At 56.8% G+C, this 25,074-nt stretch overlaps 1 long non-coding RNA gene across 1 annotated transcript; it reads right to left on the bottom strand.

Annotated features, from left to right (window-relative positions):
* Positions 1-2,348: 2,348 nt before the first annotated feature.
* LOC129148273 (uncharacterized) lies at positions 2,349-17,709 on the bottom strand. Its single transcript, XR_008555352.1, has 3 exons — positions 17,574-17,709; positions 14,740-14,826; positions 2,349-2,405 (listed from the first exon to the last, which is right to left on the bottom strand). It is a non-coding gene; the product is annotated as an uncharacterized LOC129148273 (long non-coding RNA).
* Between the last annotated feature and the right edge of the window lie 7,365 nt (positions 17,710-25,074).

Below are 25,074 nucleotides of genomic sequence, written 5' to 3'. Positions count from 1 at the left end.
CCGAGCCATCAGTTCTTCCCGCGGGTCAGAAGTTTATAAATCCTGTGACGCTTGCAGTATTTGTGAAACGAGGTAATGGCCCAAACCCGGTGCGTAGATCCCCAGGGTTTCACATCACACGAAAAAGGTCAATTCGAGCTGCCCATCCATGTGGACACTGTCCAGGAACACGAGGGCTGACGTCCACCCACTGGAGGAATTCTCTCTCCCTGGAGCTGGAGGGGCGGGGTCAAGGTCAGATGGAGGGCAGGATGGCAGAGGCCCCGCCTCCTCCTTCTTAAAGGGCACTTCCGTAGGCCCTGGGCCTCCACGCAGGGCTCCCTGGCATAGACTAAAACAATAGAGAAGAAAAACAAACAAAGAATCCCAATTAAACTGAAATGAAGAGAAAGAACAATCCCTATTTTCAAATCCCTTTCACAAAATTTTCCTGAAACTTTTCGTGCCTCCTCCTCCTTGTCGGCTAAGAGGTGCAGAGACCAGAACACACGGAAACAGGCGCCCAGGAGCGCATGGACAAGGTCACCCGCGGCGACCGTTGCTGACGTCCACCGTGTATTTTTATGGGCTCGTCTGCTTAGGGTTTTACCGCAGACACTCGACACGCAGGCCTGGCCTCCGGTCGCACCGCGATTCCTCGTGCGCATGCTGATGTTGGAAATGGGCGGGAGAGGCCGAGGAGGAAGAGCCGTGGGCGTCCGAGGCGAGACACCACCGCCAGGGCCCCCCCCCCCCCCCCCCGCCCCGCCACTGCCTCACCACGGCCTGCCCGCTGTGTGGCCACCAAGTCCCATGACCTCTCGAAGCTTCGGGCTCCTGATGGTAAAACGCGACCCCATGGCGTCCAACGGGTCAAGTGGCTGTGAAGGTTCAAGTCCATGGGGAAGACACCAGAACATGAGCAGGTGATCATAGGGAGCTTTTTTTTTTTTAAAATATGTTTTTATTGATTTCAGAGAGAAAGGAAGAGAGAGAGAAGAGAGAGAGAGAAACATCAGTGATGAGAGAGAATCATGGACCGGCTGCCTCCTGCACGCCCCCCACTGGGATGGAGCCTGCAACCTGGGCATGTGCCCTGACCGGGAATCGAACCCTGACCTCCTGGTTCCTAGGTCGACGCTCAACCACTGAGCCACGCCGGCCGGGCCCCTCTCTGTCCTTTTTCTCAGACACCCACTGCCTCTCCCTGGGGACCCCAGGGGCGCCCAGCCGGGAATAGTCACTGACACACAACAGCCAGGTTTCCTGATGAGAGGATGCGGCCGTTCAGGGCTGTCCCTTGGTGGGTGACATACCGAGAGGAGGGGACCCCGGGCCACGCTGATCGGGGGCCCTGTCCTCTCCTTTCCCTGCAGCTCCCGCACCGGCCCAGACGGATTGCGCAAAACAGTGCAGGGAGGCACTCCCCGGGGTCTCACGGTCTTTTTCCCTTTTCTTTGGTTTTAAAACCTGCTGCGTGGCAGCCCCGGGAGCGTCCCACCCAGAACGCGGAGCCCAAGGTCTCGCCGAGCCCCCCCCCCCCCCCCCCCGGAGCAGATGGATTTCTTCCTGCAGAGCTGGGCTCTCGGCTCACACCCTCCGCCTCTCGCATCAGAAACCTCGGAGCAGGGCAAACCCACATTCTTTCTAGGTGAGATCGCAAGTTCCGACGGATGAAAACGGTTTGGAACACATGTGCTCGAATAGTTTGAAATCGGGCTGTACCCGAAGGCACGCGGGGAGGGTGAGGTTTGCGAGCCGGGTCTTTGCTGAGAGAGGAGACTTGCTTCGGTCGCCCTCGGAGATCCCTGGGCTCAGTCCTCGGCAGAAGTGATTTTTAAATTTCTCCTCCCGGGAGGAAAAGTCACCGAAGGGAGGGGAAGTGGGGAACTCTCCCGTCCCTCCTCTTACTCCCATCCTGGGCGCCCCCCGGGTCTAGCCCCGGTGTGACCTGCAACCCCCAATCTCCTCCTCCCTCTGAATCCTCTGTGTGTACATATTTCCTTTGGTACTTAATCACGTCAGGTTTTCTGTGGCACCTACTTATCTTCCACAGAAGATGGTGAGCTATTAGAGTACTAACAGATTCTTTAAAAAAAATACGTTTTTACTGATTTTAAAGAGAGAGAAGTAGAAACATCGATGAGAGAGAATCATCCATAGGCTGCCTCCTGCACGGCCCCACCCTGGGGATGGAGCCTGTACCCTGGGCATGTGCCCTGACCGGGAATCGAACCCGTGACCTCCTGGTTCATAGGTTGATGCTCAACCACGGAGCCACGCCGGCCGGGATGTATGCCGGGTCATTCGAAAAGATGAAATGCATGAGGGAGCAGGGGATATACCTAATAGTCCTCCCCCGCCTACCCCCCCACTCCAGCCATGCGATGCAGCAGGCACTCCGCTGTGCTCCTCGGCGCACACCCCTAGGAAGAAACGAGGGAGTGAGGTTGGGATACGTGAACTTTTAACCTTCAAAACATTGTGAGCTGACAGCTAATTACCGCCATTTCGCAGAGGAGAGAAAGGCGACTTCAGAGCCCACGGTGTTTTACGCGATGACCTTGCAATTCAGCCTGGCGACCCCGCCATGCATCCTGGGCCTCGGCAGTGTTTACACTAAGCAGCTAGTGTGTGTTGGTGTCAATATCCGAGGCTTGTCCTGACGGCTGCCCTGGGTGTTGTTACCCAGGAAAAGCTGCGGGCGACCTCTTCCTTAGCCCAATCCTCGCTCAAAACCCACAAGCTCTGTCTTTAGCACACGGTTTGAATTTGCCACTAAGATAAACCAATTTGCCCAGCTGGCGTGGCTCAGTGGTTGGGCATCGACCTATAAACCAGGAGGTCACAGTTCAATTCCCGGTCAAGGGCACATGCCTGGGTTTCAGGCTCAATCCCCAGTAGAGGGTGTACAGGAGGCAGCCGATCCATGATTTTCTCCCATTATTGATGTTTCTATCTCTCTCCCTCTTCCTTCCTCTCTAAAAATCAAAAAATAGCCTATCTAATAAAAGAGAAACATGCAAATTGACCGCACCTCCGCTATGCCCACAAGCCACGCCCATCAACCAATCAGGAGTGACTATGCAAATTAACCCAACCAAGATGGTGGTTGATTTGCATATCCAGGCACAGAGCGTAGAAGGAAGCCAAGCGCTGCAGAAGGGAGCGAAGCTGCGGAGAAGCAAGTGGGGCGGTGGAGACGGGAGGGAAGCAGGTGAGGCGGCGGAGACGGCCCCAGGAAGCCCTATTCTTGCAGGAATCTTCCTGCAATGGGCCTCTAGTCCTACATAATAAAAGGGTAATATGCAAATTGACCCTAACAGCAGACCCTAAAAGCTGCGGGCAACCTCTTCCTTAGCCCAATCCTCACTCAAAACCCACAAGCTCTGTCTTTAGCACACGGTTTGAATTTGCCACTAAGATAAACCAATTTGCAATAGGGACTGCTCGACCAGTCCCTATTAGGTGTACTGACCACATCTTGGTCCCTCCCCCCAGCTGTCAGGCTCCCCTCGCCTGATGGCGGACTGGGGGTGGGTGGCGGCGGGGGGTGGGGCCGGCTGCCGGCAGCCGGAGAAGATGGCCCTGATCGCAGGCCAGGCCTAGGGACCGTACCCGCGCACCAATTTCGTGCGCCGGGCCTCTAGTATATATAAAAAACGATACACGAATATCATCCCATTAAAACAGACCTTAGGAGCCACCAGGCCATCGGGGAGGTGGTGGGACAGTGGTAGCGGACACTAATCATCCGGCCATGGATGGTAACCCGTCACCATACAGACGCTGGTCCAATGAGAGGAGAGAGGACCCTTGGCCTCAGCCAATCAGCTGGGGGGCTGAGGGGCTCTAGTGGGAGGAGCCACAGAATGGGACAGCTGCCCAGGTCCCGCAGCTGATGGACTTCAGGGGGCGTGGATTCTCTAGCGATTTCGTGAGTCACCCTCGTGCCTCTGACAGTGTCTTCCTGAGCGGGAAGTCAGGGAGGGGGGAGGGGGCGGTGGGAAAAAAAGCACCAAAACCACAGTCACTCTCAAAGCCAACACACTCACTTCCTGCCACGACCCAGTCTTCGTCCCACGTGGGAGCCTCGCTGGGCCTGTCCCTCCTCTGCAAAGTGTGGAGACCAACAATGTCCCCCCAATGGACTTTTTTAAAATTTAAAACATATTTTTATTGGTTTCAGAGAGGAAGGGAGAGGGAGAGAGAGAGATAGAAACATCCATGATGAGAGAGAATCATGGACTGGCAGCCTCCTGCACGCCCCACACTGGGATCGAACCGTGGCCTCCTGGTTCGTAGGTCGACATTCAACCACTGGACCACGCCAGCCGGGCAAGGGGGTGGTTCCGAGGCAAAGAAAAGATATCCAGACAGATGTGAGAACACAAGAGATTTACAGCGAGAGTAAAAAAAAAAAAAAATTGTAGAGATTTGCTACTGCAATCACATTTTTTGAAGATGCCAAGAATGTTAATTTTTATTTTTAAGAAATGGCGGTGAAATACACATAACACAATGATTTCTTACCATATCCAAGAAATCATTGCCAAGTCCAATACTATGAATCTTTCCCTCCTCTGTTTATTCTACACGTTTATAGTTGTAACTCTTCCACTTAGATTTTTGGCCCAGATTGAGTTAATTTTTGTATATGGTATATGTTAGGGTCCTACTTCATTCTTTTGTTTGTAGATATCCAGTTGTCCCAGCACCATTTTTTCCCTTAGTATATATATGTCCATTTATATAAAAGCCTAAGTGACCGTCTGACCGTCCGACCGTCTGACCGGTAGCTATGACACGCACTGACCACCAGGAGGCAAGCACTCAATGCAGGAGCTGCCGAGCTTCAGTGACTTGGCAGCTGTGGTTCTCGGGTGATGCGCTCAGAACCAGAGAGGAGGGAGCCCGATTCCGGGGTGCATCAACCGAGAACCACCCTCTCGCAATCTGGGACCCCTCGGGAGATGTCTGAGAGCCAGTTTCGGCCTGACCCCCGCAGGCCAGGCCAAGGGACCCCACCGGTGCACGAATCCGTGCACCAGGCCTCTAGCATTTTTATAATTCTTTATTGTTGAAAGTATTACATCTGCTCCCTTTTTCCCCCATGGACCCCCTCCAGCCGGCCCCCGCCCCTCGCAATCACTTTTTTCCTCTTCATGTATGACCTGCTGGAGGAGCAGTAACTGGGTTACCAGAACAGAGAGGCCTTCTCAGGGGAATGGCTGCCCCATCCCATCGCTCTGCCACGCCCTCTCGGGTCCTCCCAGTGCCCAGGGCTTGGAAAGTAGGCCAACCTGACTGACCGGCTGCTCCCGGTGTCCAAAATGACCCGGTGAGAGCCTCTCCCTCCCTCCCAGCAGGGAACAGCAGGAACCCAGCATTCCTCAGCTCCCGTCCCTGCTTTTCCCCACGGGTGGGGAAGAACTTATCTTAACTGGCAGGTGGGAGAACTGAACCGGGACCTCTTGGTTCCTGGGTCGATGCTCAACCACGGAGTCACCCTGGCCAGGCTGGGTGGTCCTAGGATCCAGGTCAGATTCGGGAGGTGTGAGAAGGGACCAGGCCAGCCAGTGGGTGGGCGTCAAGACGCTTTGCAGTGTATCAGGCGGGGTCGCCGGCAGGGCAGGGAGCCGCGAACCTCACGGGATTTATAGCTGGGGTTGGGGAGGGGACGGGGCTGTTACTACCACCGCTAGCAGCAAAGAAAGGACCCTCCTGCCGGCCTTCCCCATCTCAGCGCTCACAGGAAGGGTCCTGGGAGCCTCCGGGCGCCCCGCCGCCTGCTGGGGTGCCTCTTAGAAAGGGCGCTGCCCCCCTGTGTGTGCCTGGGAGGCGGAACCAGAGTCTGGTGTCCTGTTACTTCTGCATCACTTGAAAGAAGAAGTCTCTGGACTTATTTTTTTTTCTCCCAGCGTAAGCGAGGTTAACCACATGTTGATGTTCTCCAACCAGAGAGAAGTGCCTGTCTGAAGTTTTCCATGTTTGAGGATGTTTTATTTGGAAAGGTTGGGGCCTGCAGGGAGTTGTGTTGGGAAAGTCTCCCTCAGCCAGGAGGCAGGAGGCCTGGTTAGCTGCAAAACCCGCCTGCAGTTTTTACAATTGTGGTAAAATACACCACAGAGTGGCCAGATGATGATGATCTCCGAACACATAATCATCAGGCCACTCAGTGTATATCTCTATGTATTATAGGCCCGGTGCATGAATTCGTGCATGAGTGGGGTCCGGCCAGCCTGGCCAGGGGGAGGGGACATGGGCGGTTGGCCGGCCTGCCTGCGGGTCGAACTCCTGGTCGAGGGGACAATTTGCATATTAGCCTTTTATTCTATAGGATGTACACTGAGTGGCCAGATTATTATGCATCCAGAGATCATCATCATCCGGCCACTCGCTGTATAGAACGCAACATGTACCATTTTTGTTTTTTAAAAATATATATTTTTATTGATGTCAGAGAGGCAGGGAGAGGGAGAGAGAGTTAGAAACATCAATGATGAGAGAGAACCATGGATCGGCTGCCTCCTGCACGCCCCACACTGGGGATGGAGCCCACAACCCTGGGCCTGTGCCCTGACCGGGAATCGAACCGTGACCTCCTGGTTCATAGGTCGACGTTCAACCACGGAGCCACGCTGGCCGGGCTGTGGTCGGGTTTTTAAATTTTGCTTAATTTTCCCTGAAGTCACCCTGGTTCTGGTTGTCCTGCCTGCTGTGGCCTGGGAAGCCAGCACCTCCTGCGTGTTCGTCCTTCACACACGTGCACACCTCGGCCTGGGAGGGCCCCCTGTGTGCTGCTGGCCATCCGCTGAGACGTGAGGATCGAGCAAATCATCCTGTTTGGAGAGGAATTGGGTCCAGAGTGGCACACTCACCGGTCACGCATGTGCATGTTCAATGTCCTTTCCTCCCTGTTACCTCCATCCTCGCACCCAGAGCCGCTCCTGGGAACCATGGGGAACTCAGGCCCCTTCCCCTCAGCCCTGCCAGTTGCCTCCCAGCCGTCGGACTCTTAAGGGGACGGGGTAGAGCAGCTGGCAGGACAGGCTGGGTCTGGGGAGAGGACAGATCTCCGGAGAGTGCTGGGGAGACACTGAGTAACGGGCCACGGTGCCCTCCCCAGCATCAGGGAGAGGGTGGGGGAACGGTTAGCACCTGACGCCCCACCAGGACCACCACGGAAGGGGGTTCCCATGACGATGGCCCGGCCGGAGTCCGCCTCGTCCTCTGTTTCTGCTTCTCCCACTCCCCGGTGTTTGGGGTTGGCTGTGGTTTTAGCTGAACGCACCCGCTCCGGGTTTTGGCCTACGCACGGCTATCTCTCCCTTTCGTTCTCCAGGAAAGCATCCATCAGCCGAGAGGCCGTGGCCCGGATCCAGATGAAACAGCGCGAGGAGGGGGCCACCGCCGGGGACTCCTGGGAATCGGGCCCAAATGGCCGAGTGCACACAGTGGCCCGGTGCCAGGCCGAGCCGACTTCTAGCAAACAGACTCCGGACCTGTGAGAGCAGCGGCCGGGGAACGCCCCGTCGGGGGCCTGGCCATTCGCGCTGCTCGGCCAGCTCCCTGCCACCATCCTCAGGGCGCAGGGGTCTCTGCGTTGTTGTCTTTTCTAATTTTCTTTTCTTTTTTTATTTTTTGGTTTTGTTCTGTTAATCCTCATCCGAGGATATTTTTCCCCACTGATTTTAAAAATATATATATTTTATTGATTTTTTTACAGAGAGGAAGGGAGAGGGATAGAGAGTTAGAAACATGGATGAGAGAGAAACATCGATCAGCCGCCTCCTGCACGCCCCCTACCGGGGATGTGCCTGCAACCAAGGTCCATGCCCTTAACCGGAATCGAACCCGGGACCCTTCAGTCTGCAGGCCGATGCTCTATCTGCTGAGCCAAAAGGGTTAGGGCTCCCCATTGATTTTGAGAGAGAGTGGAAGGGAAGGAGAGAGACAGAGAGAGAAACAGCGATGTGAGAGAGACACATCCATTGGTTGACTCCTGCACACGCTCCACACACCGGGGATCCAGCCTGCAACCGAGGCACGTGCCCTTGACCGGAATGGAACCTGGGGCCCTTTCGCCTCTTCCTCCCTTCTTCCCCCTCCTCCCCGCACCTCCCCCCTTCTCTCCCCCTCCGCACCCCTCCTGACCAGCCCCCCTGCTCCCAGCCAAGCTGGGCTCTAGCACTGAGCTGCCCGCCGCTTCCATGCCCCGTGTGTGATGAGAAGTGGATGAAGGTGTGTTCTCTGAGATTCCCGGATGAAAGGAACCGAGAGAAACCAAACAAGCCGTAAAAACAAAACCAAAACCAGTGACTTGTTGGCCTTTCTCAGCTTGACACCATGGGGAGTCGCTTCCCCATTTCTAAACTCTACCAATGAAAACAGAGAGAGAGAAAAGGAGACGTCAGTGATGAGAAAGAATCATGTTCGCCGTGGGATTCCTGGTCAGAGCACATGCCCGGGTTTCGGGTTTGATCCCCAGTGCGGGGCGTGCAAGAGGCTTAAATCTTTTTTCTTTTTTTAAAATATATTTTTCTTGACTTCAGAGAGGAAGGGAGAGGGATAGAGAGCCAGAAACATCGATGAGAGAGAAACATCCAGCAGCTGCCTCCTGCACACCTCCCACTGGGGATGTGCCCGCAACCAAGGTACATGCCCTTGGCCGGAACCGAACCTGGGACCCTTCAGTCCGCAGGCCGACGCTCTATCCACTGAGCCACACTGGTCAGGGCTCTAAATAACGTTTTAACTAACTAACTAACTAACTAAATAAATAAATAAGAGGCACAGTGAGACACACCTGGGGTGGGGGTGGGGGGGTCCCTCAGCTGGGCCTGGTGTGAGCGGAGGAGGCGGCCTGCAGGAGCCGCTGAGCTGGAGGGATGCCGCCTGCTGAGTGCCACTCCCCCAGGCGGGAAAGGGGGTCTGAGTGTCCCCCTGGCTCCCGGAGAGCCTGCATCGATGTTGGAACCCGCGGCCTGTGCGCAGAGCTGCGCGGCGGGACCCACAGCCCCATCGGGGAGGCCGAGCCGAGGGGCCCGTGGCGGGCTGGAACCTGAGCCAACGCCACAGGAATACATGCCTGCGTGGATGGAGGAGGAATGTCCATTGTCCAAACACCCACGCCCCCAGCAGGTGAGCCGGCCAGCAGGCCTGCGGGAGAGATGACCCCTGGGCTAAAGAGCACGCTCAGGCCTCCCCTGAGGGAGGGGGGGGCGCTACTCACCGGCCTCCAGCCGCCCCAGCAGCTCTCAGCTTCCTGTCACCTGCTCTCTCCCCGCCTCCACTTCCTCCGCGCCCACCTCCCCGTTAACCCACTGCGGTCAAGGTCACGCCCCCATCGCTGACTGGCAATTCTTGAGCAGTGACAGAAGACCTGTTCGTGGCCAGAGGCAATTTTTTATTGGCGTTATTGGGGTGACCGTGGTTAATAAAATTAGACAGGTTTCAGGTGAGCCGTTATGGAACGCATCATCTGTGTATGGTGTGGTGTGTTCACCACCCCACGCCAGCTGCAGTGCGATTTTTGTGTGAATCCTCACCCGAGGATACTTCTCTATTGATTTCTAGAGAGAGAAAGGAGGGGGAGAGAGAGAGAGAGAGAGAGCGCGCGAGCGAGAGAGAGAAACATCGATGTGAGAGAGACACATCGATTGGTTGTCTCCTGCACATGCCCCATCAGGGCTAGGGATTGAACCTGCAACTGAGGTCCGTGACCTTGACCGGAATTGACCCCAAGACCCTTCAGGCTACAGGCTGATGCTCTATCCACTGAGCCAAACCGGCCAAGGCCAGGTGCATTTTTATTTTTTAAAAAATATATATATATATTTAAAATATATTTTACTGATTTTTTTACAGAGAGAAAGGAAGAGGGATAAAGAGTGTCCTGACCAGGAATGGAACCATGACCTCCAGGTTCATAGGTCGACGCTCAACCACTGAGCCACGCCGGCCGGGCAAACAGAACTCTTACTCGTAAAGAGCCCACAATTCGTTCCCCTCATTCTGGGCGCTCAGCTCCTCCTTCCCCTCCGCGGAGAAGGGATGTTTCTCTGCAGAATCCCTGGCTACCTCGGCAGGCACCGCGGGAGGAGACGGCTCCGGGGCCGGCCGGCCGTCGTCACGACCCTCCTCCCCATCTCACCTGCACCCCGAGTCCGAGGCGCTGTGTGTTCTGCGCCAGCTGAGCGACAGACCCGTTCCCACAAACGTCTACACGAGACCAGGAGGAAGGGGCTCATTAGCTCTGCACAGAACCCGCCAACCCAAACCACAGGCTCCTCAAGGCAGACGCGAGCCGCGCGGCTGATGTTCCTAGGAAACTGGAACATCAGTGAAGACGGCCAAGCCTGGGGAGGGGTCCCCCGTGGGATGCGCTGGGGTCGTACTGAGGAGAGAACCGGAGGTTTTTCCCCCATTGTCCCCATCCTTTATTCTTCTAGCCCAGTGGTCGGCAAACTCATGAGTCCACAGAGCCAACTATCAACAGCACAACGATTGACATTTCTTTGGAGAGCCACATTTTTTAAACTTAAACTTCTTCTAACGCCACTTCTTCAACATAGACTCGCCCAGGCCGTGGTATCTTGTGGAAGAGCCACACTCAAGGGGCCAAAGAGCCGCATGTGGCTTGTGAACCGCGGTTTGCCGACCATGGCTCTAGACCCAGATGTCTGTGACGCCTCAAACCCAGCATTTGCACATGAATGGAGAGCCAGGGTGTGGAGTGACCTGCGGGAGACGAACCATGGCTAGCGGGGGAGGGAGAGGAGGTAGAGGGAGAGGAGGTCACCACGTGAGGGGAGAAGTGGCGTTGACACGGAACACAGGATGAGTCCTGTTGTCTTGGCAACGCACCCGTAAACTCTATGGGCGACTCCCATTCCAGGAATTAGGCGGGACTCTTCAAAACAAGGCTGGGTTCCTCCTCCAGGGCCGTGAAGGGGGGAAATCGAGGCAGCCGGGAGCGAGCGGGAGCTGTGTTCAGAGTCGAAATGAAAGACGCCGCTGGGGTGGGGGGTTCTGACGGACACACTGTGGAATCTCAGCAGCCGGCTCGTTGGATGCAGATCCATCCGGGCTCTTGGTTACAGAGATTTATCAAAGGTTCCAGCAGCTCCCAGCAACCCTGGGAGGGCCAAGGACAGGGCAGCACCCCTCTAGTGAAGTCCCTACTAAGCCTTGAAACAGATAAAAACAGCCCAGCCCATGTGGCTCCGTGGTTGAGCGTCGACCTATGAACCAGGAGGTCACGGTTCCATTCCTGTCAAGGGCACATGCCTGGGTTGTGGGCTGGATCCCCAGTGGGGGGTGTGCAGGAGGCAGCCAGTCCATGAGTCTCTCTCATCATGGATGTTTCTCTCTCTCCCTCTCCCTTCCTCTCTGAAATCAATAATACACACACACACACACACACACACACACACACACACACTGAGTGGCCAGATTACTATGATCTCTGAACGTATAATAATCTGGCCACTAGGGTGTGTGTGTGTGTGTGTGTGTGTGTGTGTGTGTGTGTGTGTGTGTGTGTATTAGAGGCCCTGGCCAGGGGGAGGGGACATGGGCGGTTGGCCGGCCTGCCTGCTGGTCGAACTCCTGGTCCAGGGGACAATTTGCATGGTAGCCTTTTATTCTATAGGATAGACACTGAGTGGCCAGATTATGATGCGTCCAGAGATCATCATCATCTGGCCTCTCCGTGTGTGTGATCTCACAGGTGTCTCTTTAACCGAACCCAGCCGCTTCCCACGCTCTCCCAGGCTTGCGCGGGGCCCACCCCTGACCCATCTGTTTCTTGGGTCTCCCTGGGGCGCTGCGCTCCCTGTCCAATCCGGTCCTCATCCCGGGCGGCGGCCTGGAATACAATATCCACAGCCACGTGCGTGCAAGCCTACCGCCTCCTTAGGGCTGCCCCGTGGATCTACTCCACCGCCCGGGACAGCCCGAGTGGCCGGGCAGGTGCTCACGCACACGGCTGGGCCACACACGACTTTATAGCCGTTTCCCCCCAAATGCTCTGGCTCCAGCCTCTGGGGAATGTTTTCCCTGACACCCGGCCCCTGGGAGTAGGGGGAGGGGGTGAGGGGGAGGGGGGCCGTGAGCCCTGCGCACCGGGCCAGGGGCCAGCAGGCGGGCGCCCTGCGCAGGCGCCAACCGGGCCGTTCCCAGTTCTTATCAGGAGCTGCTGGTACCTCTCTCCCCGAGTAAACAGCCCGGGGGAGGGGAGGGGAGGAAGAGCCTTCCCTGGCCAGGCCACCTACAGAGTGCTGCTGGGCACCCCCCGCCCCCCCTTTCCAGCGCAGAGAGAACATAAACACCCAGATGTGTCACAGGGCTCCCACGGGAGGGGAGGGGGGTCGCCCTGCTGTGGGCGTCTTCTGTCTCCTCCTGTCCTCGTTTTTTTTCCTTTTTCCCCTTTTCCTTGGTGAAACACTCCGCCCGGAACAGTTTGGGTCAGAGCCGGTGTACGTGCCCCCCCGAGGGAAGGTGGCTCTCACCACAGAGCGGGGGGGTCCCCTTTCTTTCCTTTCTTCTTTTTAAAAAATATGTTTATTGATTTCAGAGAGGAAGGGAGAGGGAGAGAGAGAGATAGAAACATCCATGATGAGAGAGAGTCATGGAGCGGCTGCCTCCTGCACGCCCCCTACTGGGGATGGAGCCCACGACCCGGGCATGTGTCCTGACGGGGAATCGAACCCTGACCTCCTAGTTCATAGGTCGACGCTCAACCACGGAGCCACACAGGCCGGGCTGGGTCCCCTTCTTTGTCTGTAAAGGACAGGATGCTGCGAGGCCGGCCCCCAGGGCTGCGGGGGGTGGGGGGGTGGGGGTGGAGACGGGGGCTGTCAGTGAGAAGGCCCAGAGCCTGGGGCCCAGGACTGCCCTGAAGTGGAGGGGGGTGGGCACCCAGGGGGAAGGGGGTCGGGCTGTGGGGACCAGAGCTCACCTCGGCCGCACTGAGGGTTCATTCAGGGCACATTGGAGGCGCCGGGGGGAAGACGACTCATTGGAAAATATTTTCAGCGGGAATTTGTGTTCTTTGTCATCGTGGCATTTCCCTCCGGCTCCCTGGTGTGGTCTCCAAGAGCGAGGACTGGGTGCTGGGGGACTGGGGTGGGCAGTGGGGGGATGGAAGGATGGGGGGTGGAGGATGGGGTGGGGGTGGGAGGTGTGGGATGGGGAGATGGGGGTGGAGGGAGGGGAGGTGAGGGATGGGGAGATGGGGTGGAGGGAGGGGAGGTGAGGGATGGGGAGATGGGGTGGAGGGAGGGGAGGTGGGGCTGCAAGGATGGGGGTAGGGGATGGGGGGGAGATGGGAGGTGGGGGTGGGGTGGATGCAGCCACTGAGCAGACGGGGCTCCAGGCAAGGCCCTTAGCTTTGGGGTGAGAGTGCCCTAAGTTTGAAGTGTGAGGTGAGGGGCCTCTTCCTGTCTCTCCCCACAGCCCCGGGGGGCTTCCCTGAGGAGCTGGGAAAGTGGGGGGGCCTTCTCCTCTGAGCTTTGTGTGCGTTTTCATGCCTGTTGGCATCCACACGTGATGCCTGGACACTCAGGGCATAAGCCCACCCGCTCCCGTTGGTGAGGATGCTGAGACGGCCCGGAGGGCAAGCCACGGTCGGCTCTCAGGCCCGTGCAGGCCACAGCCACACGCTCATCGTTGTCTTCCTTCGGCCAGCCCCCTCCCTGCCTGCCCTGGGGGTCTGCGCGGAGGCTGGGGAGCCCCTAGAAGTTGTGCTGGGACAGCTGGCCTCCCAGGACGGGCGCTTCAGGGCCACAGGGAGGCCACGCGGAGGGCGGGGGGCGGGGTGGGGGGCTGTCAGTGAGAAGGCCCAGTCGGTGCAGGCGCAGGCCCAGGGAGAGCGGGAGGGCAGGGCTCAGTCCAGGTGCCTGGCACCCAGGGCCCTGCGGGCCGGCTCAGACGTTGCTGCGCTCCACCCGCTCAGCCAGCACCGTGACGACGGATTTATTGACCCAGAACTGGTGGGGCGAGAACACGGCCAGCGGGCTGCCCTCCTTATCAATCCAGACCGGCAGCCAGGGGCGCGGGGCTGGGTCCACATGGCCTGATGAGGCGTCGGTGGCTGTTCTTATTTATTACCGATCCATCTATCAGCTCCCAGAAAGCCCTGGGAGAGGGCCTCCTTCCCGGGGGGGGGGGGGGGGGGGCCCTGCGCCCCAGGACTCCCGCGATCACGGAGGAATGCGGCGCGAACATCACGCAGGAAGTACTCGAGAGCACGCCCCGTCGCTGCCCAGCGCGGGTACACGGTGTGCAGAACTCATCAGATTAGAGGGTTCGGCGGGGCCGGCAGCCAGGGCACACCTGCTTCTCTCTACGTCAGCAAGTCCTCTCTGCACGGTGTTTTTTTTCTCTTCCAGATCCTCTCAAAGGAAGAAAAGCGTGGAGCAATAGCGTCACAGGGGGGCCCAGTAAGATGTGAGATGGGGCCAATGAGATGTGAGATGGGGAGGAATGTTGGGGGCACCGCACGCACCCAGACCGGAGGGGAGCTGGCAGCTAGCGTCTGCCGGTCTCGCTGCCCCACGCAAAGCCTGGCATCTGCACACACTCCTCCCTCCCCACCCACCTGCCTCAGGAGGACCCAGCCAGTCTTGTCTCATCCCCTCTAGGCCGTGAGTCCTGCGTTGCGTTAAAGAGACAGAAGGACAGGCGTCCCTGGTCCTTGGCGGGACACGGCTCCTCCCGGGCCCAGTGGCCACTGATGTTGTGACAGTAACTTACCCTGCTATTCTTTTGACATTGTTTCTGTCGGTGCTGACGCTGACTCATACGTAGCTTGTAGATCAACAGCATATTTGTATAAGAATCCTATAAAAATATATTAAAAATATATAAAATATATATGGTACGGACTCCAATCTTCAGTGACCCCTGTTCTGAGAGATTTGTTGACCTTCAAATGTAGAACCAGGATGGTGAAGACCAGGATGGCATATACTAGACCATCACTGGACCAGTTTCGAGGTCCTTGTTGGACTGGACTGGAATGGATTGCACATAGAGAACTTTTAACCTCCTCCCCTCGATTTTTGTTTTTGTTGTTGTTGTTGTTCTGCTTTCTCTCTCCCTCCTTATAAAAACCTCTGCCTGAGCTGAGATGTTGAGATGGTCCTTGTGACAAGAGTCTCCCGTCTCCTCAGGTGACCGGCACTTGAATAAACCTCTCTCCTTTTTCCCACCAGCATCTGTCGATTGAGTTTGGTTTTCTTGGTGGCAGGCAGCCGAACTTGGGTCCTGGTTACAATGTATCCAGATGATGATGATGATGATGATGATGATGATGATGCCTCGCTGGTCACAATGTATCCACATGATGCCTCACTTTGTTACAATGTTTCCACATGAAGCGCCTCGCCGGTTACAATGTATCCATATGATGTCTCACTGGTCACAATGTATCCACATGATGCCTCACTTTGTTACAATGTTTCCACATGAAGTGCCTCACCGGTTACATTGTATCCATATGATGATGATGATGATGTCTCACTGGTTACAATGTATCCATATGATGCCTCACTGGTCACAATGTATCCATGTGATAACTCACTGGTTACAATGTATCCATATGGCGCCTCACTGGTCACAATGTATCTATATGATGCCTCGCTGGTTACAATGTATCCATATGACGATGCCTCACTGGTTACAATGTATCCATATGATGCCTCACTGGTTACATGTATCCATGTGATGCCTCACTGGTTACAATGTATCCATATGACGATGCCTCACTGGTTACAATGTATCCATATGATGATGATGATGATGCCTCGCTGGTTACAATGTATCCATATGATGCCTCACTGGTTACAATGTATCCATGTGACACCTCATGTCAGCTGACCCTGCCCCGCCAGCCGTTTTCCATTTTGTTACTCCACTGAGTACTGCTCCTAGCTTGATTAGATTCAAAACAGAATAGGTAACACCCTGAGTTCAAATGAAAGCTTCGGACTGCATTCAGCTATTTCCAGAAGCCACAATAAAAAATGGATAAGCTAGTTGACGTCGTCTCTGAAGATCACGGTCCTCTGAAGCCTCTGTTTTGCCTAGGACACTCGCAAGTGTAACCCGGGCTGATCGACGGGCGCTCATTAAACCCTCACTGGGTTTTCATCACGTCCACCGTGCCTACCCAGCCGGGCTCCCGGCTCGGGAATAGCCCTCATTGTTCCTGGCGCCTGCGGCTCTCTCTCCTCGGGCACCTGTGGTGAAGGCGGTCACGCTAACGAATGAACCATGAAAGAGGCTGGGGGCGGGGGGGGGGGCGGGTGGCGCGCACACACTGGGAACCCCTCGCTGCTCCTGGGGCGCAGGGACGGCTGTGGAGTGTGTGCGATCCTCAGGACTGGCCTCATTAACTGCCCCAGAACCAGATGACACGGCGGGGCTCCCTGCTTAAAAGGCAGGAGGAAAATGCCACTGAGGTTCCTAAGATACTGTCGCCCTCCCCCGCCCCCACGCCCCCCCTTTCTTCGAGGTTCCTGTGGTTTCCGCTAGCTGGGGCCCACCTCTGCTTTTCCCTCTCCCTTCCACTCTCTCTAGAAATCAGTGGGAAAAATATCCTCAGCTGAGGATTAACAGAAAAGAAAAAAAAAAAAATAAAATAAAATAAATTTAAAAATAAAAAAAAAAAATGTAATGGGGAAATAGAAATACTCCACCGCTGCTCTGACACCTCCTCGGAAGGGAGAGATTTCTTGCCTAAAAAATGTCATTGAGCCCGGCCAGCGTGGCTCAGTGGTTGAGCATTGACCTATGAACCAGGAGGTCAGGGTTCGATTCCCGGTCAGGGGCACATGCCCGGGTTGCAGGCTCCATCCCCAGTGTGGGGCGTGCAGGAGGCAGCCGATCCATGATTCTCATCATGGATGTTTCTATCTCTCTCTCCCCCCCCTCCCTTCCTCTCTGAAGTAAAATAAATGTATTAAAAAAATAAAAATAAAAAAAATGTCACTGATCCCTGCTAGCGGGGTCCTGGTCATTTTGAGGCTCTGGCCCGCCTGGTCTTGGTGTAGCTGAGGGTCACTCCCGACCGAACTGTAGGACTCATTCCTGGGAGACCCGGGGGGCACACTTTGGAAAGGGTGGGGGAGGGAGGGAAATGTGGGTGGGTGGGTGGGGGGCACAGTGTCAAGCCCCAGCTCCTGAGTGAGCTGGGAACAAAAGCTTGCAAATCCTGGGGCAATTAGGGAAAAGGGTCCTTTCTTCCTCACAGGCCTTATCTCCACCTGGGCCTCAGCCCTATCTCTCCAGCTTTGTAGCAGGACAGCCTCCCACCCCGGGAAACACACAGGCCTGGAGGCGTGCCCCTCCTCCCTGCCCCCACCCCCCCCCCCCAATGTGAAGACCTGGGCGATTTCTTCACACCCTGAGCCGCTTCCCCAGCTGATAAACTGGGAGCCGCCGCAGCCCCTCCTCCTCCGCCCAGGGTGAGGGTGAAATGAAATAACAACACTCCTTCCCTGTGGAGCGGGGGACCCGGCCCGCCCTACACGCAGCCGCTATTCATAGACGGCGATATTAATAGGACCCTGCCCCGCTGGCCTCACCTGTCATCTGCTCGTCTTCAGTGCGTGTTGCAGGTTCAGTGTTGGCCGAGGGCTCTATTATTGCCTGTCTGTCCTCGGGGTCCCTTGGACCCGCCCCCTTTTTAGCAGGAGACAGAAGGACTGTGGCCCCAGGCAAGCTCCTCTGGGGTTGTGTGTGTGGGGGTGCCCTGCTGACAGCAGTTGATCAGGGGAGGGCGAGGCTTCCTCATCCAGGTTCCAGCCCCTGACACTGACGGGATGCATTCGCTGTGGGCCCGGGAAGGGAAAAGGAATTTCCCATCGTCTTCCCGTGTCCCCATCAGGTTTATAAACTCCCTTCCCTGGGATGGCGCTTTTCCTTTTAGGATCACGTTGAAACATATCTGAGCCCCGGCTGGTGTGGCTCAGTGGCTAGAGCGTCAGCCTGTGGACTGAAGGGTCCCGGTTTGATTCCGGTCAAGGGCACATGCCGGGGGGTTTCGGGCTCAATCCTTAATAGGGCGTGTGCAGGAGGCAGCCAATCAGTGATTCTCTCTCATCATTGATGTTTCTCTCTCTCTCCTTTCCTCTCTGGAATCAATAATAATAATAATAATAATAATAATATATAATATATATATATTAAAAAAAGAATAAAGCTTAGTCCTGGGACCCCAGACGGCTGCTCGGCCCTCAGGGTAGCACATGTTCTGGGGAGAGAGCGAGTTCTCCCTTGTTCCCTGGGATGATATTATCTCGGGGGTGGGAGGGGGTTGGGGGAGGGGGGGGAAGGACCAGGGAGCTTTTTCAAAACAACCAGTCAACTTCCTGAGCTCTCAGGCTTCTGATGGGCCCAGGCCCTGGCCAATGGTCCTTTCCCACGTTAGATTGACAGGCCTCTGTGGCCAAGCACCGCCCCCTGAGCCGGTGTGACTTCTATTGAGCATGTGCTCACCTCTCCCCTACACCCTTCTCCCCCCCCCCCCGCTCCCCCTCAAAATTCGGCACCGGAGTGGGGAGGAGAGGGGGGTGTGTCCTTGCGGGGCAGTGCTGTGGTCCCCCGGAGTGTGTGAGGCTGTCGCTTCCTGGTGAAGCAAGCAGGCTCAGGGTCCGAGTCCCTTCGCCTCCCCCCTTTATTTAACACCTAGCTAGCTACCTCTGCTGACAGCCTCATGAGCGCTGAATAGGGTCAGATCCCAACCTGCCATGTATTTTATTTATTATAGATATGTATTGATTTCAGAGAGGGAGAGGGAGAGAGAGATAGAAACATCCAGGAAGAGAGAGAATCATGGATCGGCTGCCTCCTGCACGCCCCCCACTGGGGATCGAGCCTGCCATGCAACCCGGGCCTGTGCCCTGACCGGGAATCGAACCCTGACCTCCTGGTTCCTAGGTCAAGGCTCCACCCGCGGAGCCATCCCACCACTTATGAAGTGCCAGGTGCTGCACAGAACATGGCTGCTCCCTCCATACTTCCTGAGGCAAATATCATTCTACCCATTTCCAGGGGAGAAAACCGAGGCTCAGAGCACTGGAGCGACTTGCCCAGGTTTCCGCGTTCGTCTGACACGTGGCCCCTCCAGGATTGCTCGGGCCCAGGGCAGCCACACCTGCTGTCTCGGGGCCTCAGCCCCTCCGGCTGAGCTGGGGGGACCCTGGGTCTCTGGGCGCCTCCCTCCCTCCCTCTGCCCCTCACAGCCGCCCGTGGAGCTTTCTGGATGACTCACCCACCTCGCTGGTCCTGCTCACCGTTCTGCCAATGACGCAGCAGAGAGCAGGGGTCAGGGGTCAGGGCGCTAGGCCAGCCTCCTCCCCAGCCCCAGGGCACAGCTGGGAGCTTCCCAGTCAGACCAGAAAAGTGGGTCAGTCCCTCCGCCTTCCCCTCCTCCTCTCCTGCCTCCTGCAGGGACAATGGTGTCCCCTTTCCCTGTTTGTCCTCAGCCCGCCCCTAGGGCAGGCAGTGTCCTGACCCCAGGCCTACAGCACAGCCCTGTGTGCGGAGAGCAGGGGGGGCGGGGTGAGGGGAGGGGTGGGGGTGTGTGGGGGGGTGAGGGGCTGGCGAGTAGAGACTTGCCTAGGAAGATTGTGTGAGGGCCTAGCCCTTTTATTAAGGGAAGAAGATCTGGGGTGGGGAGAATAGACCAGAAGTATATTCATTTATATATATATATATAAATATACTTTTTATTGATTTCAGAGAGGAAGGGAGAGGGAGAGAGAGAAACATCAATGATGGGAGGGAATCACTGATGGGCTGCCTCCTGCACGCCCCCTACTGGGGATGGAGCCCACAACCCGGGCATGTGCCCTGACCCGGAATTGAACCCCGACCTCCTGGTTCCTAGGTCAACATTCAACCACTGAGCCACCCCGGCCGGGCCTCCTTTAAACTCTTGGATGAAAGCAACTGGGTTTCTCCGTGCCCGGGATTCTAGAACACGGAGCCCACAGGCCACACGAAACCACACGGACTGTGTGTGACCGCAGAGAGTAACCCGACCCCTCCCTCCCTCCCTCCGCCGGACGGGGGGCGGGGGGGGGGCCTCAGGGAAGGGTCCCTGGGAACCGTTCACAGGGGCCAGCGGCGTGAGTCACCACCAGCCTCTGAGGTCATCCTGGCTCCAAGTCAAAGCAAACAGAGGCCCGATTCACAGAGGCAGGTTCGGAGGGAAGGGGAGAAACAGCAGAAGCTGAGCCGGGCCGGGCCCCGTCCCCACCCCTCCCGCCGCCTCTGGCCGCCGTCCAGGCCCAGCACACTGGTGGCGGGAGGCCTTCAAAGGTCCGGGTGAGACGCAGCCTCAGGCTCAGCGGTCCGCAGATCGCAGAGGGCGCGGGGGGACATCCCGTGCAGGCCCGGCCCGCGGCCCCCACTCCCCGCTCTGAGCGGAACCCGCTTTCCCCTGTGCCTCTCTCCCTCCCACGTCTGAGGGCCAGGACTCCTCTCTGCTTATGGCTTGAGCACAGCTCACAATAGAATCAAAGCCCAAAGCAGCCCGGCCGGCGTGGCTCCGTGGCTGAGCGTTGACCTAGGAACCAGGAGGTCAGGGTTCGATTCCCGGTCAGGGCACAGGCCCGGGTCGCGGGCTCCATCCCCAGTGAGGGGCGTGCAGGAGGCAGCCGGTCCATGATTCTCTCTCATCATTGATGTTTCTCTCTCTCTCTCCCTCTCCCTCTCCCTTCCTCTCTGAAATTAATTAAACAAAAACCAAAGCATCGGCCTCCTGCCTTCAGCTCTGTGATGTGACGTGAGGCCTGCTGCTCCAGCTGGAGCCTCGGAGAAACTCCCGGGCGGCGGGGGGGGTGTCTGTCCAGGCCCCTCAGGGAGGATGTCCAGGCGGGGATCGTGGCCCAGCCCCGCCGGGTGACCCACGGAGGGGCCAGATCAACACCCGCCAGATCTCGTGTCACACACCCCAGCGCCCTCACCTCCCGGGGCCTCCATGCTGTCACGTGTAAGACGGGGAGCGGACCTCACTCCCCACAGTGCGAGGGGCCTCGGGGGAAGGCACCCTGGGAGGGAGCTGGGTTGGGGTCCGGCCAGCCGCTGAACCCCCGATCGCTCCTGCCCCACAGAAGGGGACCCATGTGCCCAGGCCCCTGGTCCAGGAGCACCTCAGGGCGCCCCCGGGAGGCGGCCGAGGGGGATCCGGCTGCGGAGACGCTCAGTGGAGCCCCGGGAACCTGGGCACCATCCCCCCGCCCCGGGGTGCGGCCTCGCCATGGGAGCAGCCTGAGGAGTGGTGGCTGATCTGTGTTGGGTTATTGTCTCTGAGAGGCCTGGTGGTGGTGGGGGCTCCTCCTCCCTGGGAGCGGACGCTGCCCTGACCCCCGGACGAGACGCTCTGCGGCGACGCTCGGACACCTGGACACGCAGGCTCTTTCCCGGGGTCCGAGCAGCGTCCCGCATTCACGGGCTCCCAACCCATTAGCATTCAGGAAAACACAAAACCAAGCAACTTACTTATTTTTTAAAAAATATATGTGTTTTGCCAAAACCGGTTTGGCTCAGTGGATAGAGCGTCGGCCCCAAAACCGGTTTGGCTCAGTGGATAGAGCCTCGGCCTGCGGACTGAAGGGTCCTGGGTTCGATTCCGGTCAAGGGCATGGACCTTGGTTGCGGACACATCCCCGGTGGGGGGTGTGCAGGAGGCAGCTGGTCAATGTTTCTCTCTCATCGATGTTTCTAACTCTCTGTCCCTCTCTCTTCCTCTCTGTAAAAAATCAATAAATAAATATATATATTTTTTTAAAAAAGGTGAGAGTAAAAGCACCTTCAGGAAACTTTAAAAAAAAAAATATATATATATATGTGTTTTTTTATTCATTTCAGAGAGAAAGGGAGAGGGAGAGAGAGAGAATCATGGATCGGCTGCCTCCTGCACGCCCCCTACTGGGAACTGAGCCCACAACCCGGGCATGAGCCCTGACCGGGAATCGAACCCTGACCTCCTGGTTCCTAGGTCGATGCTTAAGCACTGAGCCACGCAGGCCGGGCAAAACCCAAGCATTTTATTTATTATTATTATTTTTGAAATAAATATTGTGGAAAGTATCACACAGGTCTCCGTTTTACCCCCATGGACCCCTCCAGCCGGCGCCAGGCCCTCCCTGCCCCATATATGCAGGGCCTCATCTGTGTCCATGGGCCAGGAATCTGTGCACACAAAGTCCTTAAAAACCAAGCACTTTAGCCCTAACCGGTGTGGCTCAGTGGGTAGAGCGTGGGCCTGCGGACTGAAGGGTCCCGGGTTCGATTCCGGTCAAGGGCATGGACCTTGGTTGCGGGCACATCCCCAGTAGGGGGTGTGCAGGAGGCAGCTGATCGATGTTTCTCTCTGAAATAACAACACTCCTTCCACGGGGGGGCGGGGGGGGGGGGAAACATCTCACTGATGTTTCTATATCTCTCTCTCCCTCCCCCTTCCTCTCTGAAATCAATAAAAATATATTAAGCCCTGGCTGGTTTGGCTCAGTGGATAGAGCGTTGGCCTGCGGACTGGGGGGTCCCGGGTTCGATTCCAGCTAGAGGCGCATGCCTGGGTTGTGGGTTCGATGCCTGGGTTATTAACATCGATGTTTCTGACTCTCTGTCCCTCTCCCTTCCTCTCTGTAAAAAAATCAATAAAATATATTTTTAAAAAACAAGAAAACAAACAAACAAAAAACCCCCAAGCACTTCAGAGAGCCACCTCCTGGGTGTTAGAGCATCGGGTGCCTGGACCCCTCTGGACCCCTCGTCCTCTTCCCTTCGGCACTGCGCACGCCACACACGGAATCAACGCGGGTCTGGAAATGCGGGCCTGTCGCTTTGTTCTAAGCAGGTGGGAGCTTTGCCCTGCTGCTGTGTGGTCCCGGGACACTCCCTCCCAGCCCCCCAGTTAAAAACAAATAAAAACAGAAACAGCCCCCACCCCCACCCCCACATAAAACACCATCTGTGTCCGCTGGCCCAGGCCCCCATCTGCCGCGGCCGAGCGAGGGCTGTCGGCACCTGGACCTCCTGGATGCTGGGAACTGGAGCAGACCTACACGCGGCCGCTCCCTCCGGCCCTGTAAACACCCCGAAACCCGAGGACTGAATGCAGGTCTTATTCTAGGGGTGTCCTCGCCCAGCCCTGACCTGGGCTCTGGTTCATGCACCCGGGCTTACGTCGCCCGGTGTATCAGGGGCCTCGGAGCGGTAGAAACCCTCAGAGCGGCGAGGAGATGTGGGAGAAACAAAGGACTGCATTCCCCGCCCCCAGGAGTCTTCCTTCTGAGGAAAAGAAGGCCAAGTAAACATACAAAGATAACAGGTCGTGCCCGGCTGGTGTGGCTCAGTGGTTGAGCGTCGACCTAGGAACCTAGAGGTCACGGTTTGATTCCCAATCAGGGCACCTGCCTGGGTTGCAGGCTCCATCCCCAGTAGGGGGCGTGCAGGAGGCAGCCGATCCAATGAGTCTCTCTCATCATTGATGTTTCTCTCTCCCTCTCCCTCTCCCTTCCTCTCTGAAATCAAAATCAATCAATCAATCAATCAATCAATAAATGTTTAACCAAATATAGCAGGCTAATTAAAAAAAAAAGATATAAAAATAAAAAAAAGATAATAGGTGGTGATATACATGAAGAAAAGCAAACTCACCCAGGTGAACCATCCGCCCAGTCCGGGGTCATGGGGTCATGGGGTCATGGGGTCATAGAATGTGACCAGGGGGCTCGGGGAAACTTCGTGGAGGAGAAAACCATCCCAGGTCATAAACCAAGGTCACGGGTTGTCGCATTCTGGACATTCCGGTCAGTAAAGGCATGTCCTCGGGCGTAGGCGTCCCGTCAGCGGGCCGCCTGGGAGCAGGGTGCGGGGACGTCACATCCATGACCACGACCCAGCCATGTGGACCGTGGCGCCCGCTCGCAGTCTGCCCACTGTCACACAGGGTACCGGCGCCCGCGGGGACCCTGTCCCCTGTGCCCCGCCCCGCGGAGGAGCTGGCCAGCTAGGCCGGGCAGCCGGGACCCCGGCAAGGGCACCCGCCTTCGCACCAGAGGATTGTGAGGCCACGTGAAGGGTTGCCTGTAGGATCACAGAGGCTGGAAGGGAACAGCACAGAAAACAACAAGGCTTAGGAGGGTTTTGTTTGGGGGGGAAAAAAGAATACATGACATAAAACTTGTAGAATGTTGGCCTCCTTGTGTGGGGATCTTTTAAGTCCGGCCAAAAGAGTGAGTACCGCGCACAGAGCCCGCTGCAATACAACGTCAGCGTGTGCTGATGAAAGCCATTCTTTTCCATCAAGTTCAACAACATCTGTACGGCCAACACCTGGGCACCTCGGAGTTCAAACCAAACACGAATCGCGGGAATGGTCAGAGATCCCAGGGGCTTTCCAACCCCCCAGTTACCCCCCCCCCCCCCCCCCCAGCTCTCCTAACAGGCAGGAAAGCAAAGGAGCCGGCTGGCGTGGCTCAGGGGTTGAGCGTCGACCTATGAACCAGGAGGTCAGGGCACATGCCCGGGTTGCAGGCTCGATCCCCAGTGTGGGGCGTGCAGGAGGCAGCCGATCCGTGAGTCTCTCTCATCACTGATGTTTCTATATCTCTCTCTCCCTCCCCCTTCCTCTCTGAAATCAATAAAAATATATTAAGCCCTGGCTGGTTTGGCTCAGTGGATAGAGCGTTGGCCTGCGGACTGGGGGGTCCCGGGTTCGATTCCAGCTAGAGGCGCATGCCTGGGTTGTGGGTTCGATCCCTAGTGTGGGGCGTGCAGGAGGCAGCCGATCCATGAGTCTCTCTCATCACGGATGTTTCTATCTCTCTCTCCCCTCTCCCTGCCTCTCTGAAATCAAGGGAAAAAATTGTTAAAAAAAATATTAAAAAATGAAGAGAAATAAAAAGCAAAGGAAACAAAGTCAGTAGCCACGTGGCCCGTAGTTCATGGCATTTGGGGAGCAGCCTGGACTCTTCTCCCCAGAGCCCTGCCCGTGGCTTCCTATAGCTTCCCATCGCACAGGAATGCTTCTCCCCGGGGCTGCGCGGGCACAGATGCCCAGGCCGCGCCCCC

This window comes from Eptesicus fuscus, chromosome 24, assembly GCF_027574615.1.
Source record: "Eptesicus fuscus isolate TK198812 chromosome 24, DD_ASM_mEF_20220401, whole genome shotgun sequence".
NCBI classification, from domain to species: Eukaryota; Metazoa; Chordata; class Mammalia; order Chiroptera; family Vespertilionidae; genus Eptesicus; species Eptesicus fuscus.
The sequence above is the reverse complement of the archived record's forward strand: the minus strand, read 5'-3'. Positions and strand labels throughout refer to the sequence as shown.